General features: G+C 37.9%; 1 protein-coding gene and 1 pseudogene across 2 annotated transcripts in view; one reads left to right on the top strand and one right to left on the bottom strand.

Moving 5' to 3' along the window:
- The window catches only part of Rasgef1b (RasGEF domain family member 1B), a 564,489-nt gene that overhangs the window by 120,250 nt on the left and 426,327 nt on the right, over positions 1-17,912 (bottom strand). The gene's annotated exons all lie outside the window — the stretch shown is intronic.
- LOC138820690 (large ribosomal subunit protein uL16-like) lies at positions 2,403-2,801 on the top strand (annotated as a pseudogene).

The raw sequence follows: 17,912 nt of genomic DNA, 5'->3' as shown, positions 1-17,912 counted from the left end.
AAAAAAAAAAGAATTATTTCAGCTACCTACCAGAAATGGCGTCTCCTATCTCTGTCTCTCTCTGTCTCTGTCTCTCTGTCTCTCTCTGTCTCTGTCTCTCTGTCACTCTCTGTCTCTGTCTCTGTCTCTGTCTCTCTCTCTTTCTCTCTCTCTCTCTCTCTCTCTCTCTCTCTCTCTCTCTCTCTCTCTCTCTCTCTCTCACACACACACACACACACACACTTTAATAGGATTCAGTGTGGAAAAATCCAGACTGCCTTAAAAAATTTCCTTGAGTACTGTTTTCATTATTGTACCAATTCCAAATGTTCTTATTAAAGTACAGTGGGTATCTCCAGGCCATTGAATTCAGAATAAGGCAGAAAGCCACACTCCAATCTTACCCTCATTAGAGAAGAAAATCTGGGATACAGGTCATTCATGTATGCTAATACATCTGTGTACTAATGAGCATAGATGAGCAGGCTTGGCACTCAGTGGCAATACATGCACCTAAATTGCAAATCTTCCATTTTCTTTTCCTTCCTCTTTCCCTCCCTCCCTCACCTACTCCTTCCTTCCTCCCCCTCCCCCCACCTCTTTCTCCTTCCCTTCCCTTCTCTCTCCAGGATTCTTTCTGGCAGTACTGCATTTTAACTCAGGGCTTTGAGCTTGCTTAACAGGTGATCTACTGCTTGAGCTACACTTCCAAGCCCCAATAGATCTGTGTGTGTGTCTATGTGTGTGTGTCTGTGTGTGTGTGTGTCCCCAATTGGATTTTTTTCTTCCAGTACTGGAGCTTGAACTCAGGGCCTTGTGCACTCTATTGAGCCATACTCTCAGACCTTTTATCTAATAAAAACATTAAAAGTATAAAAATGCCCAAACTATAGGCTTTTAAAAAACAGTAGAAAAGTATTGGCTCCTAAGATTGGCCTAAACACTGGTATAACTTACACTAAGCTATGAAGTTGGCTTCATTCTGTTTCAAAATATAATATCAAAGAAGGCACAGGTGGCTCACGCCTGTAATCCTAGCTACTCAGGAGGCTGAGATGCAAGGGTCACTGTTCAAAGCCAGCCCGGGCAGGAAAGTCTGTGAGACTCTCATCTCCAATAAACCACCAGAAAACTGGAAGTGTCGCTGTGGCTCAAGTGGTAGAGCTCTTGCCTTGAGCTGAAGAGCTCAGGAATAATGTCCAGAGCCCAGAGTTCAAGCCCCACAACTGACAATAAAATTATATATATATATAATATCAAATGCTGGTTTTTGAACACTGGGAAAGGAAGATTGCTGCTACCCCTATTACAAATTTTATCCACCTGGTAATTGGAAATTCTCTTGTAGCTCTCCTTTTCCAATAAAATAAGACAGTCTTTCTAGTCTAGCTTTTTTCCAAGCCCTATACCAGTATTATCTAACACTGATGAGAGAGAAAACAGTTTTAACTAAAGCATTCGTAACACTAAAAGGCTAGAAGTGATGCTCTGGCTCAAATGGCAGAATGAGAGCCTTGAGCAAAAAAAGCTCAGAGACAGTGTCCAGGCTCTGAGTTCAAGCCCAGAACTGATTGTTGGAAAAAATAATTGAAGCCATAGAAATGCACTCAAATATTAATGATTAAAGTTAAGAGTTTTGAAACTTATTTACTAATATTGTGAAATGGTCATGCTATAGCATGAAGGAGAAACATATTATATAGAAAATCTGAAGTTATATATCAAACCTATGCATAAATAGGAAGAAAAGATAACAAAATATTAACACTGGTTAGTCTTGAGGAAAATTTTATTTCTTTTTTGACTGATCCCAAATTTTCCATTTATCCATATGAAAAAGAGCTATCAGAACAAGAGATTTTCCTGAAGCTGAGAAAAGAATTCTGAATTGTACTGTAAAAAGCTAAAAGCAATTTTTATTTGTCATTAACAAGCATTTCAAACTCATAGATATTTAGAGACTAAATTGCTAATTCTTGGAAGTGTGTGTGTGTGTGTGTGTGTGTGTGTGTGTGTGTGTGTGCGCGCGCGCGCGCGTGCCAGTACTGGGGCATGAACTCAGTTATCACTCTGCACTAAGCAACAACTTCCTTCCTTTCTTCCTTCCTTCCTTCCTTCCTTCCTTCCTTCCTTCCTTCCTTCCTTCCTTCCTTCCTTCCTTCCTCCCTCCCTCCCTTCCTTCCTCCCTCCCTTCCTCACTCCCTCCCTCCCTTCCTTCCTTCCTTCCTTTCTGCTGGTAAATTGCGGACAAGAGTTTTAAGGAGTTTTCAGCCTGAAAACTTTAAACTGTGATCCTCATATCTAAGCCTCCTGAGGAGCTAGGATTACAGATGTGAGCCACTGACACACAGCCAAGATTTTCTTGAGATCAGAATATAAATACTCTTTTCCTCCAGCGTGCCACTAAAGACTCTAGTGTCGCCATGGGTTGCCGCCCCGCCCGGTGTTACTGGTATTGTAAGAACAAGCCATACCCAAAGCCTTGTTTTTGTTGAGGTGTCCCTGATGCCAAGATCTGCATCTTTGACCTGGGGCGGAAGAAGGCAAAAGTGGATGAGTTCCCACTTTGTGGGCCCATGGTGTCGGATGCATATGAGCAACTCTCCTCTGAAGCCCTGGAGGCTGCCAGTATTTGTGCCAACAAGTATATAGTAAAAAGTTGTGGCAAAGATGGCTTTCATATTCGAGCAGGACTGCATCCTTTCCACATCATTCGCATCAACAAGATGTTGTCGGGGTGCCTTTGGGAAACCCCAGGGCACTGTGGCCAGGGTTCACATTGGCCAGGTAATCATGTCCATCTGCACCAAACTGCAGAATAAACAACATGTGATTGAGGCCTTACATAGGGCCAAGTTCAAGTTCCCTGGACGTCAGAAGATCCACATCTCCAAGAAGTGGGGCTTTACCAAGTTCAATTCTGATGAGTTTGAAGACATGGTAGCTGAGAAGCGCCTCATCCCTGATGGCTGTGGAGTCAAATACATCTCGAATTGTGGTCCTCTGAATACGTGGAGAGCCCTGCACTTATGAAGGCCTCCACCCACTGAGCTATATCACTCACCCCCACTTTAATCATGTTCCCCAATAAAACTTGCATTATGTAAAAAAAAAGGCATATAAATACTGTTTCTAAATAAGTTTGATAAAGTTGAAAAACGATTTGGAGGAGAAGTGAGGAAAACATGATAGAAGAGCTGGGCATAGTGACTCACACCTGGAATCCCAGATACTCAGGAGGTGGTGATCAGGAAGATGGTTGTTTAAGGGCCAGGGCCATGCCCACCCCTGCAAGTTAACAACACCTTGTTTCAACCAGTGGTGGGCATGGTGATTCACATGTGTCATCCAAGTTACATAGGCAGGGTAAAGTCAGAAGGTCCTGGTCCAGGCTAGGCTGGGCAAATCTAATCTGAAACATAATCAAAGCACAAGGACTTTCTCTTTGTGGCTGGAGTCTTTGAGCATTTGGCTAGCAAGCATTAGACTCTGAGTTCAAACCCTAATATCATCAGGAAAAAAAAGAATTATAGAGCAAAATGAGAGTTGTATGGTTTCATAAAAAGTTTTTTGTTTTTTTTTGGGTCCGGTCGTGGGGCCTGAACTCTGGGCCTGGGAGCTGTCCCTCAGCTCTTCAGCTCAAGGCTAGCACTCTACCACTTGAGCCACAGCGCCACTTCAGGCTTTTTTCTTTTTGCTTATGTGGTGCTGAGGAATCGAACCCAGGGCCTCAGGCATGCAAGGCAAGCGCTCTACCACTGAGCCACCTTCCCGGCCCCATAAAAGTTATTTTTTCTAAATGACAAAAAAGCAATAAAATAGTAAAAGCCATTGAAGATTAATTACTGTATTTACATCTTCCCATTTGTTGGAGGCAACTAATATACTTTTTATCTCCACAATTGCATCAATGAATAATCACATCTTTCTATGATATTTTGAGGACTTTTCTTGTTATTTAAAAAGTTACATTGCCATGAACAAATCATTGGTGAACACCTGATCTTACCCATATGATTTGATACTAGTCAGGTATGATTTATTAACATACCAGTTTTCTGGACACATCAGTTGTGAATTGCCTCACAGAGCTGAAAGTGAACACTGGAGATGGAAGTTAGTTGGGTTTCTTAAGATCAGAACTTAACAAACCATCAGGCCTGTATTCTAGCCTTATATCTTGACCTGAAGGAATTAGGTAGGATGATGAAAACAATTAAGAGCAAATGTATCTTCACTCTCAGAAAACCATCTCAAAAAGGAATCTGCCTATTCTTAGAAAGGCTTTATGCCTATATCTTTAGTATCATATTCACCAGCTTCTTCAGTTCATTAAAAGAAAGGGACCCATTGCAACAATGAGATGTACAAGACGCTATGTCGAAAAACGAACTTTACGATTTAGTTGAGGGTGGGGGGGGGGTGTAGTTGAGGAGGTGGGAGGGATGGGATGGTAGGGGGAAAACAAAGGAGGAGGCAACAATGCTGGATAAGAAATGTACTCATTACCTTGCTCATGTAACTGTAACCCCTCTGTACAGTATTTTCACAATAAAAATACTTATTTTAAAAAAAGAAAAAAAGAGAAAGTCCCCCATAGATGGAACTTAGAAACAAACTTCTGAGGGGATTCCTGGGCTTTCCTAGGATATTTCAGTTTTAGGGTGGTTCAGAACAGAACACTTCTCTAATAGTCAATGGTCTGGTTATTGGGAAACCCCAATAACCAGATACGATTTAAGAACTTCTTTTGGAAAATAGTTTCTACCATTATAGAGCCTTAACTTACTTTTAGCTTCATTTATTTTTTACCAACAATCAATTTGGCACATATTTGTCATTTCTAATTTTCATTGTCCTAAATAAAACTAACATAAAGAATGAAATACTTATCATCTATCTGTATCTGTTTCTATGATGACTTATTTTAGAGATGGATGGCCAAGGTTAGAAACTTAATTGTCCACACTATGTACTGCCAGTTACATTTCAGAAGGCTTGTTCAGACTATATTTCTACTGGCAACAGCGTAGATATAGTCAGCCTCACCACAGACCTCATTCAAAGGCTGCCCCATTCTCTTTCATACCAAACACCACATAAGCAAAAGGTATCCAGGTGAGGTGACCACACCAATGAATTTACTTAGGAAAAAACCAAAACCTCAAATGAAATGCCTCTCATGGAGACATGGACCTGGCTAAAAGGAGGTGTAAGTGAGAGGACTATAGTCTAGGGCTACCCTGAGCAGAAGTAGGAGATCTTACTGCAAAAATTAATTAAATAAATGAATAATCAAAGCAAGTCCAGGATCATGGCTTTTGTGATAGCACTTACCTAGACTGCAAAAGGCCTTGAGTACAAACTCCGATAACCAACAAGAAAACAAAAGAAAAATCATTCATAAAATCAAATGTATTTACTTAAAAGGGAATAAGCCTTTTTGTACATTTTAAGAAGTATTTATTAAGAACTCAGGGCTTATTAAAAAAAAAAAGAAGAACTCAGGCTAGGGTGTAGCTCAGTGGAAGAGTACTCAGGGGGAAGTTCTGAGTTCAATCTCAGGCACTGCCAAAAGTAAAATAAAATAAAAAGTTAAAGAGCAACACCTATATGGGTATCAACCAAATTAAAGGGTGTTATCAACACCTCTGGAAACACTCCCAGAGTTCAACTGAGCACCCTGTGGCTCTTCAGCCACTCCAAGGGATACTGCCCAGGATATGACTAGCCTGGAGAAGTGTTAAAGACTTTCTAAAAATAATCATTACTATACAGCACATGACACTTTGCTGGCACTTCATAAAGAAGGCTGCTACTACTTGAAAGGATTTCTCTATCGATCACTGAAAATAACTATTTTCCAGAACATAAAAAACATATATGATCTAGACACCTCAAAATTATTCAACTTGCTTTTTTATAAAGTGTCTCTTATAGTTCAATCAACTTACAGTTCCCTTTTGAATTGCTCTGTTTATATCCTTTAGCTATTGTGTCTTTGGTATTTTTCCTATCAACCTCTCTCTCTTTCTCTGTCTCTCTCTCTCTGTATCTCGCTCTGTATGTATGTCTGTATGCATGTAAAATTGAGTGTTTATCACTTGTTATAACTAATACTTTCCTTGTCTATTGTTTTACTAAGAACTACAAGTTCTAGATAAAACTGACCTTTCTCTTTGTGATTGTCTTTCAATGATTCAACTAATTTGAATGGAGACATCCAAATATACAAATAGTAGAGGGAATATTATAATATACTCACATGTATTTACTACCTATCACAACAATTAGGAATGCTCTGCAGTTCTTTTCTGCTTTGTTGTATTAGCAAGGCTCAGATCAAACCCAGGGCTTCATACAAGCCAGGCAAGTATGCTATACAGAGCCATCTTCCCACCTTCATCTTGCTATTCTTTTTTGTTTTTGTCATCGTGTTTTTTTTCTTTATTGAGATTAAGTGATTACATAAATTTCACAAAATTCACAGTATTGTGGGATAGTGATACTTAAAGTCTCAAACACATTTTAACCTTCACAAGGCACATTATCATGGTCTATAAACCTCATGGTCTCTACAAACTTTGACACTACAGCTATTTTTTTCCAAATCAGGTGATATCTTGTTATTCTTACTAACCAATTCTCCCCCATTTTTCCATGATTCTTTTACTCAAGCATTTTAAAGTAAATCTCAGGCATAACTTTGTGTTGCATATAAATATTTCAGACTAAAAAAATAAATAAATATTTCAGACTATATCTTAGATGATAAGAGCTATTAAAATAATCAACACACCATCAACATTATCAATAATTCCTTAATTTAAAACATCCAGGTAGTCTTGATATTTCCTGACTGAACAAATGACAATCTAGGGTGGAGTTTTAGCCTCCAAATTCAAACAGGCTGAATTTCAATATGTCATTTTAGTTTTTCTACTATTTTCTGTTTCCAAACATTTATCTGTTGAAGACACTGAGTTTTTTATCCTACATAATGCCCTACTTTCTGGATTTCGATGATGGTACTCTTATAATGTCATTTACTACAATCTTTATCCCTAAGTTTCAACCAAGTAGTAGCTAGAGCTACAGATTGATTAGGCTTTTGATCATTTTACTTGGCAAAATACTTCAAACATGGTGCCAACAACTTCCTATTACATCATGCTATGAAACATTATGCCTTTTCGTGATGTTAAAATTGATTATGCCTTTAGGTTTTGTCAGCTTGATCTAACCTTTACAAAATTCCCAGTGATCATACATATTTTATTTTTATTTATTTATTTATTATGTGGGAGACTGAGTCCAGCATCTTATACTTATTAAGTAGTATTTTCTACCACTGAGTTATACTACTGGCCTTGAACTAAGAGTTTTGTTTTTTTTTTTTAACAATTATTGGCAATTATTGGCTATGGGATTATAATATTTTTAAGCTACATAGAAGTCTTATTTTATTATCACATTAGATCCTTAAATAATCACAGTATTTTTCTAGGGTTTTATTTATTTACTGGTTTGGGACTGACCATCTTGAATTCACTTCAGTGTAAAGTGAGATGAAGATTTAAATGGATTTCTTCTAGGGAAAAACATGTGTTTCAAGAAGACAAGTAGCCCCAAACAGTCTTTCTCACACCATACACCTGGTGCTTTTCTAAGGGGAATCCCACACTGTTTGCCCAACACTCAGTAATTTTCCCAACATTCCCAGTATCCTGGAATTGGAACAGAGACTTTCTCATTTCCAGAGACCCACAGCAGCGTTTGGTCTAAGAGGATATCTGAGAGCACATGGTGCCTGTGGCATCTTAGAGGACATAGCATTTTTGCCTCAGAATGGAAAGTTAAGATTTCATGATTATTCTGGGTTTTGTTCCATCAGTAACTTTTAAATTCCTGAATGTCAGCTTTTTATTTCTGCAAACCATCATTTTCCCATTGAGGGAAATAACCTTGAAAAATCTGCATGCATGACACAATGACTCAAACTTAAGCAGAAGTAGTCCCATTTCCCTTTCCCTTTCTTTAAGGAAAAAAAAGTGACTATATTCACTTCTTTCCAAATGTTGGCAACCTGTATTTGTCCCTCAAATTAGCAGAAAAGACATGTACTGGCAGGGTAATTATTTTGATCATCTCTTTCTACCTTAAAGAAAATTGGCATCAGATACTTGATTTTAATGAAGAAAGAATAAATCTAATCTTGCCTGCTTTGCCTATGATCCTGATCTCCATAGCTGTAGTATTTCTTTTTCCCAATACTTTATTTCCCAATATTTTAACCTTTATTTTATAGGAGCATTTTATCGCTGGTAGTCCTTCCAAGTGCTTCTGTTCTTTAAATTATGCCTCTTTAGAAATAGAATGGCATAAGTTAATATGTATTTTTCTCTTTTTTAGTTTTTATTTTATTTTCCTGTTTCCCCCTTTTAATTGTCATTGTAAAGGTGATGTACAGAGGGTTACAGATACATAAGTCAGCTAACGAGTACATTTCTTTTTGAACAGTGTCACCTCTTCCCTCATTTTCTCCTAGTTTTTTTTCCTCCTGACCCCCCTTCACCCACAAATTGTAAAGTTCATTTTCAACAAAGTATCTAGTGAGTATCACTGCTGAATTAGTTCACCCTTGTCCCATCATTTCTGTGTTCCCCATTACCCTCCCCAAAACAGCTAAACTTACATACAAGACAAAAGTACAGAAACCAAAAGAGTGGCAAAGGAGATAGACAGAAAACAAGAAGCAGAATAACATGAAACCTCTTTTTACCATTTCTTGGAGTTTATTTTAATAATAATTTTATATGACCATATGCCCATTGCTATTGAACCTCGGTGATCCTCTCCTAAAAATATCCTCCTTTGGTTTCACTGTGTGAATGTCTAGAGATGTGTATAATTTACCATGTGTATGTTCATGTGTACATCCAAGTGTATATTTTGTCTTTTACCATCCAATCTGTTTACTTGTAGATTTATAGGCACTTTCTAGTTACAACAAAGGAAGGAAACCATGTAACCTATGTTTTTTGCAATCTGGCTTACTTGGCTTATATAATTTTTTCCAAGTCTTTCCATTTCCTTATGAATGATGCAATATCATTCTTTCTGATGGTAACAGAGAATTTCATCACAATCCATCTATTATGATTGTCTTACTAGACTGTGAAAGCAAGTATGGTATGTTAGACAGGACTCTAGTTTTAGACCTTATTAGATAGAAATTCCTATGAATTTTTAAAAATATAATTTTGATGATGTACATATCAAATCTGCAAATAGCATGATCCTAGGAGTATAACAGATTGGAAAACTGATCACCCTTTTCATGTCTTCCCATATGTAAATGCTTCGAAGTGGTTTTGCATGAAGAAATAGTCCATTTTTCAAACCTTGGTTTTTTCAGACTTTGCAACTCATTTTGGAGTAAATGATAGTTCCTAACCTTGACTTGTGAAGCCTTCCTCCACCTCATGGATAAGCCCGGGCTAGCCCCATTGGTTGATGAGAGACCATGTGATACTTGCCATGTCTGGAGAGCTACAGCTTTTACTTGACCTGGCAGCTGGCCACAGGTGCATGATGTAGCCCAGGTGACTCCAAAAGGCCACTCAGCTGAATTCAGTCTCACTGCTGACACACAGAGGTAGAAGTAAATTTTTTTTATTGTAATCCACTAAACTTAGAGTGGTTTGGTATGTAGAGAATGTTAATAGATACATGCAGAAAATAAGAAATGATCCTAAGAGACTTCAGCAGTCTAGAATAGTAAACCATATTACTGAGATAAAATAAAGCCACATTAAGTGTAAAGATCCAAGTTTAAGTTCAAAATACCAACTGTGTGGAAATAGAGACTGTTTATCAACATGCTGTGTAAAACAGTGGCTTTCAATCTTGAGTTTCTACATTTTCAACAAAACTAATTTTACATAGAATATGATTTTGTCAGTTACCACAATACTAAAGTCATCATAGATAAAAATTTATCTCATATAAGGAAAAAGGGAAGTCAATTGTGGATTCCAGAGAGAGACTGAAGGGGTAGAGTGGAAAAGATAGTCATCTTCATCTATGTGAAAAAAGAATGGGACATGTTTCAAGACATTGTATTAAAAAGTAGGGTCGATTACTTCAGATCAACATTGGGAAGAAGTTGAATTAGAGAAGACATATTATTGAAGTACACAGAATATGAAATCAAAGCTCAGTCTTCTACTTACCAGTGTGTGATGTTTGTAAAATGGAGATAAAAGTAATGTTTTATGAGGTTTGGGGACAAAATGTTTGGTTCAGTGTCTGGAACATAGTAAACACTCAGCAAATTTTATTACTATCATCAAGGAGAAGAGCAATATAAATATTAAAGGAGCTGCCTTAGGAAGTAGGAAGCCTCTCTTACTGGATATATTCACAGGAGGCATGACACATGTTTGTAGGGTAGGTGGGAAATCAGAGTGGTGTTTTAATTACTTTCCAACATGGAATAAGTCCTTTTATGTCCCTTAAGACTTGGATAACTTGTATTTTCCAAAAAAAACTAGAAATATTAAGTAAATGAAATTCATCTAATACATCTGGTAAAACTTTAATTATAACAGTATAAGTGTATGCTCTCCCTGCAGGGAGAGTTGTCCCTTGCCGAAATAAATGTATATTCAGATAGTAAAATTTTTTTTGTATTTCAAATCCTCGGAAAGAAATATGCTACTCAAATTTATTTTTATAAATATTAGCATTGACAATTTTAGTCCCACAGACTCATCTTGGTGTAGTGTTTAAATTCATGGAAAGGCCTTATCTTTTCACACTAAGCCTTTCCCAGTAGTATGCCTGACTTTAAACAGGCTAAGTATTTTCAAGATACAAGAAGCTTAACTTTCTTTTGCAATTAATATCGAAAGTATAAACACAGCTGGAAACTAGTGGCTCACATCTGTAATATTAACTGCTTGGGAGAGTGAGAGCAGGAGGACTGTGGTTCTAGGCTAGCCAAGGTAGAAAAATCAGGAGAAGCTGTGTCAATGGACAAAGCTGGATGTGGCAGCATGCCATCCCAGCTATCAAGGTAAGCCTAAAATAGGCATATAGCAGTCCTGGCAGAAAGCAGAATTCTATTCTATGATTAGTACAAAAAAGGGGCGATTGAATGCCCCAACAACAAATTCTCAAAGAAACAACCCCCCCATTAATAAGTGGGCTAAACACTTAAAGAGAGACTTTTCTGAAGAGGAAATAAGAATGGCCAATAGACACATGAAGAAATGTTCAACTTCACTAGCCATAAAAGAAATGCAAATCAAACAACATTGAGATTCCACCTCACCCCAGTTAGAATGGTTAGAATCAAGAAATCTAGAGGGGATGTGGCCAAAAGGGAACCCTACTGCACTGTTGGTGGGAGTGTAAACTTGTTCAACTACTCTGGAAAGCAGTATGGAGGTTCCTCAAAAGACTACACATAGAGCTCCCCTATGACCCAGAAATCCTAGTTCTGGACATTTACCCAAAAGATCACAAACAAGGCCATACTAAAGCTACCAGCACAACCATGTTTATTGCAGCATTATTCACGATAGCTAATATATGGAACCAACCCAGATGCCCCTCAGTAAGGATGCTTCCATCAGAAAAAATGGCACTGCCCTATTTGTTACGAAATGGAAAGACTTGGAAAAAATTATATTAAGTGAAGTAAGCCAAGCCCAAAGAAACATAGGTCCTATGGTTTCCCTTATTTTAATAACTAGTATACATCTAGGTAATCTTACCAGACAAGGAGAAAAGGTCAAAAGCTATATATGGTACATATGACCATATAAGATAATGCTAAGTGAAATGATAGGGTCACAAGAGGTTTTTTCTTTGTTGCTATTGTTTTTAATGTACTATGATTTTTTTTGTTTCTTTTGTACATTCTCCCTATGGTATATCCCCTGTTGTCATTATATTTGATTCTGGTGCCCTGCATCTTGTATATACATTTTCTAATTTGTGGAAAGGGAAGGGAAATAAAAGAACGCTGAAACAAGGACACAGGTTGACCCACCGTAACAATGAGACATACAAGACACTATGTTGAAAACGAACTTTACAACTTGGGGGAGGAGGAGGGTGCAGGGGAGATGGGGAGGGATAATAGGGGAAAAACAAAGAAGGGGGTAACAATGCTCCATAGGAAATGTACTCATTACCTTACACATGTAACTCTAACCCCTTCTGTACAGTATCTTTACAATAAAAATTTGTAAAGGGCTTGAGGCATGGATCAGTGGTAGTGGGCCTGCCTAGAAAGTGTGAGGCTCTGAGTTCAAACTGCAGTACTCCCCCAAACAAAACAAAACAAAAAAGTCTAAGCTGTAGCCAGTCACACTTTTTCCTCTCTTTATAGATACAGCACCTGGAAATTCTGGCCACAACTATTCTAACAGCATAGCAGGCAGTTCTAACTCCCACTGTAATTCTATTTAATAAACTAGACCAGTTACAGTCACCTAAACTGGGTACTACACCTATCTTCTTCAATTATCGCACTTTTGCCAGGTAACAGAAAGCAATTCATGGTGGCCAAGGCACTTTGTCTTCATCATCTCTAACTAATAAACATTTTCCCCTTTTGTTTTCACTGTGAGTTTCAGGGTAATAATAGGCATTAATAACCTATGTGGAAAAGCAGTGCTTTTAAAGTTGATAATTTCAAACTATCTGAGGGAATCCTAAAATGGTTTAGTGAGGGAAGAGCTCTGAATCTGTGTTTCAGTGAGCTCTGGGTTCAGGACAAAACTGAAGAGAATAGACAGGTATTCATAGAAACAAGCAGCTTCCTCCCCCTCCCTATCCTGGGGCTTAAACTTAGGGCCTGGGCACTATCCCTGAACTTTTTCTGCTTAAGAATGCCAGCATTCTACCACTTTGAGCCACAGTCCCAATTTCTGTTTTCTGGCAGTTAATTAGAGCTAAGTCTCACAGACTTTCCTGCCTGGGCTGGCCATCAAACTGTGATCCTCAGATCTCTCAGCCTCCTGAGTAGCTGGGTTTACAGGCATGAGCCACCAACTTCCGGCTAACAAGCAGGATTTCTAGACCATTCCATTCAATCAATGCCTAGTATGTGACCCAGAGGAGACAACACCCATAAAAGCAATGCTATAACAGAAAATGCAAAGTATAGTTTCAACTGAGAATAAAGATAAAATAATAGAAGAAAGAAAGAGGAAGTGAGTTATAAAATAGTCTGAGAAAGAAGAGGGAATAAAGCAGGAGTAAGGGAAAGGAACAGACAGACAATGGCACAGTTGTGACAGAGATCAGAGCAGTTATTGGAATGAGCAGTCACCGAGAGCTCTGCCTAGAAGGGTAAATTCACTGCACATGCCTCACCTAGAATAATGCAGACAAGTGCAATAGACATAAGGAAGTCAATCAACAGTTTAGTCAAACTGCTTTAAAAGTACGTAGCACATGAAAGATGAAGAAGGTCTAACATAGAATCATCAGGGTGGGGAAGGAAAGGGAGAGATGTGAAGGATGTAGAATGATTTGAACTTGGTGGATGAAAGAATGATGATGAAAGAAGAATGGACTGCCCAATTATCTAGCTTAAGTTGCTGGGTAGAAGTACCAATCACTGAGGAGGAACAAAATTCACAGAGCAAGAAGCCAATGAGAAAGGGAATTTAATTTAGTTTTGAACATGTTGAATAAGTGATTCGATGAAATAAAGAAAATGTGCTCAAAGAAGGACAGACTACTGTTAAAAAAAAAAAAAGAGTGCTAGAGATGGCATAATGGGAGACAAGAGTTGGAGGTGCTGCGAGGTCCTGTAAGAGAGGTTAAGTGGCAAATGGAGCGGTCTTTTCTATGCTTCTAAAGGCTAAGGAAGGAAGAGTCAAGCATTGTCAAAGTCAAGACAGAAAGGAGCTAGAATGTGCTCTTTGGATCTGACAGGATGTTCCTACTGATTTTGGCAAGGTGGTTTTCATAGATGCAACAAAGGATGGAAATAAGTTCCATTTCAAGAAACATGACCATGACCAACTCTCTCTCTCCTCTTTTATTTAAAACACAATGGTTCTTACACCAACTCTCCTTGAAATTGCTTAGTGTAAAACTTTTAATTTCTGATATTTTGAATAAATGAAGCCATTTTAAAATGAAGTGGGCCTCTTATGAGTTATTCTGTAAGCAACTGTCTTTTAAATTTGATTTTCACTAAAGAAATCATTCGGTTTTGACAGGCATTTAGTGAAAGCAGGTCAAACCCAGGGATTCAGTGAACAGGGATCTCAGATTGATAATTTGGGAATTTCTTTTTCTACCATTCCCTCTCTTCAACACGTATCTACTATGTGGAAGGTATCATGCTTGGTGCTTTGGGGACATAAATGATGAATACAAACATAGTCCTCACCCTCCTTCCTGCAACCCAATGAAAAGGACAGACATTCAATCAACCATCCTCAACACATAGCATACTGTAATAAATGTTCACAATGGCACAAGCAAAGTTCTAAGGGAGCCAAATGTAACTCCCCATTTCTCATGAAATGCAGGAAGTGACCTTTAAAATCACAGACATAATTGGGGAGTTCAATGCTTTACTAATTACCTGCTTACTCTCCACACCATAAACTTTTATGCAACTTGCTCTCTATTCGCCTCATTCATACTCATTTATTTTAACAAGCATCCAAAGGGTCTATATGCAAAAACTTAACAGGCATTCCTAGTAAGTCAAGATTCCACCTCCACCCTCAGATTTATGGCAATTCTTTCATTAGACTGAACTTTAATGGTATTTAATACACACATTGGCTCTTTTCATTGAGTATATCGATGATCTTAGCATTAAAATTCATAGCTTCCTGGGTTAGGTGAGCACTGAGCTTCTTTCTTCCAGATGAGACAAACTAGGACACCTAAATATATTGAGTGGCTTCTACAGACTACCTCTGAATATTTTGACCTGAGTAACCTCACGGTGACATTCTTGTAGCATACACTCCCTTCAAAGTTCTTTGGGAAGCAACTGCCTTAAAGATTCTGCTTAGGGCTACATGCTCACACATTATTTCCCATTGGTACAGAGCTGCTATTTATAACTGGAATCTGTTGGAAAATGAAAATCTAAGGCAGGTTAACTGTAGCCAGAGTGACCCATGACTTAAGTCAGGTCAGACACTTTTTTGGCATCCTTCTTGCGTCCTTTCAGGAAACTAATTATATTTCAGCTAGAAACAGGGAAAGGTTCCATCTCACCAGCAGTGGGTAAAGCATAGGCACTAGGTGCCACATCTCCTATTTATTAGTTGTATGACCTTGAACCAGTTGTTTACAGCCTATGCTTCATCTGCAAAATGATTAAGTGAGATGCTGCCTATAAAAGCTTATGTTCATGTTTGGCACCAAGTCTTCAAACAATGGTAGCTATTATTATAATTATGATTGCTGTTACCATTTGCACCAAATTGTCCTGAATTGCTTTTTATAGCCCTACATCACATATGTTATGCTCTGTGTCTGGTTACTTCTTAACAGAGGTTTGGCTAACTTTTAGCTTGGAATGTAGTGTTTCCAAGAAGTACTCCCTTTAGTTTTCTCAAAGTTAGTTAAAATATTAAGAGACTAGAAAAACTATACTAACTCTACGGATGATTGTGTAGAACAATTTCTCAGAGCTCAATGCTTTTCTGATCAGTGTAAAAAGAGAATATATAGTCCCTATGGCCTTAGGTTACACTCTCTTTCCCCCACTTCCAGGTGGAACAAATTTCCATTTCTATTCTCTCAAAATTATAGCAGCAATATAATTACCATTCTTCTCCCAAAAGTTCCAGTTGGCATTTTTCAGCTGAATCTGGGAGATAAATTAGGCTAGTGTTAATGGAAAGTATCAGCACATTGAGACAAGGAAAGAATATACCGTATTTCTAATACAAATTTGATTTTCTGCATATTCTGGTAGCAAAATCTGTGCATGCACACACACTATGTCTGTGTGTATGTATGTGTGCATTTAGTCTATATGTGGCACATTATATATTTTACATGCTATAAAGGAAGATCAGGGGAACAAGAATGATTTTTGTTTCTTATGTTGATTGCTTCCCATTTTTATAGTAGGTGTGGACATGCTTCATATAAAATAATATTTATCAAAATGAACTCTAGGAAATAGAAAGAAGAGATTTTTTTCTTTGTTGCTGTTTTTGTTTTCTTTTCCTTTTGTCTTGTTTGTTCATTTATCTCTCTTTGGGAGGGTGAAGGAGAGCACAGAAATGATGGGACAAAGGGTGAACAAATGCAGCTGTGGTATTCAACAGACACTCTGCTTAAAGTGAACTATACAACTTGTAGGTAGGGCCAGGAGGGAAAAACTGGGAGAGTGAGAGGGAAGGGGTGACATTGTTCAAAAAGAAATGTACTCTTTACCTGACTTACATAACTATAACCCCTCTGTATACTACCCTTATAATAACAATAAAAATGGATGAAAAGAAAAAAGTATTGTAAAACCTATTCAATAAACAGAGCCTAAAGGTCTTAATTGTTCAAATTTATTTTCTGTGACTTTTGGGACTGAGTACTCCTGTGTTACAGGAGAGAGTAAAGTGTACTTCCATTTATTTAAGTGTGTTTGCTATATTTTATTGAAATTCTTCTGAGCTTGTGAAAATTGTTTATAAGGACATCTTGCAGATTTCATATTCTCAGGCATTAGTTTGTGGTTTATAACCAGCTGATCTCCTAAGGGTGAAACCAATATAGTAAAATTTATCCTGTGCTATTTATAGGGATGATGGTGATAACTCCTGGCATCTAAATGTAAGGGATATTATATCATATATATTCCACATATATAATTATATATGACACATATTTCATATATATAACTATAGGTAACATATATATCATATATAGTTATATATATAGTTATGATAACACTTATGCATAAGGATAAGATGAAAACATCTGAATAACAAATTAAATTCTGTATCCACTTAACCTTTGGTGTACACCTACTATATGCATAGCATCATGGCAAGCATTTCAGCAAAATCAGGATTGAAAAAACCCGACCTAGGTTTCAATGTGTGGCAACAGTAATAACTAGCATTTTAGGGGGTTAATGTATTAAGTCAAAATAAGAAGTTATTTACTGTTGAATAAAAGGAGAATCGATCTAGACTGTGGTATGAGGGACTAGTTCTCTCTTCTCCTAACAACCTGATGAAATTATCCCTGAAGCTGTAGCTCATGATATTTGCCCCAGGAAATTAAATTTCCTCCAGAGAATGAAACAATAGAATTTTAGGCCAAAAGCAGACATGAAGCCACCTGTATATATTTCTATAGCAATGCACAGTATCAAGAGAATTAGAAACACTTTTTGGCAGAAAATGGGCTTGCACTGCACTCCTTAACTTTAAGTGATTTCAGCAGAAATTTGTTCACCTCCATTCTAAGAATTGCTTCAAATCTAGATACTTGTGTCTACTACCTAGAACTTAAAGCACATGGGCCAAGTCCTGGCATTACCTTGTTCTCAGAGACTGATGATGGCTTCTCTGTCTTTCCTTCCTTACCCAGGCTGGATTTGGGAGATCAGTTTCAGAAACTGGGCATCTTCCTTCCTTTAACTGCTATGCATTGTCCTGGGTCTGCCCCCTCCTGTGCAGGACTGAGCACTGGACTGGGTGCTGGATTGGTAGACTCTTCCTTGGGCAGACAGCTACTCTCTGCCCTACTCCTAGTACTGTGCACCGTGATATCACTGCAGTGACAGTAATAATGGTCAAAATAGTAGCAGTGCAAACAAGATGGAAGGTGATTTTTTTTTAAACCCATTATGGTTGAGCACCACGAACCACGAATTCAGTAGAGGCAGAGATCCTGGCTCTTCAATTGGTTTTCTTTGCCAC

The sequence above is a fragment of the Dipodomys merriami genome, unplaced genomic scaffold (genome assembly GCF_024711535.1).
Source record: "Dipodomys merriami isolate MVZ:Mamm:240054 unplaced genomic scaffold, mDipMer1.0.p SCAF_9, whole genome shotgun sequence".
NCBI lineage: Eukaryota > Metazoa > Chordata > Mammalia > Rodentia > Heteromyidae > Dipodomys > Dipodomys merriami.
This window is presented reverse-complemented; position numbering and strand designations above follow the sequence as displayed.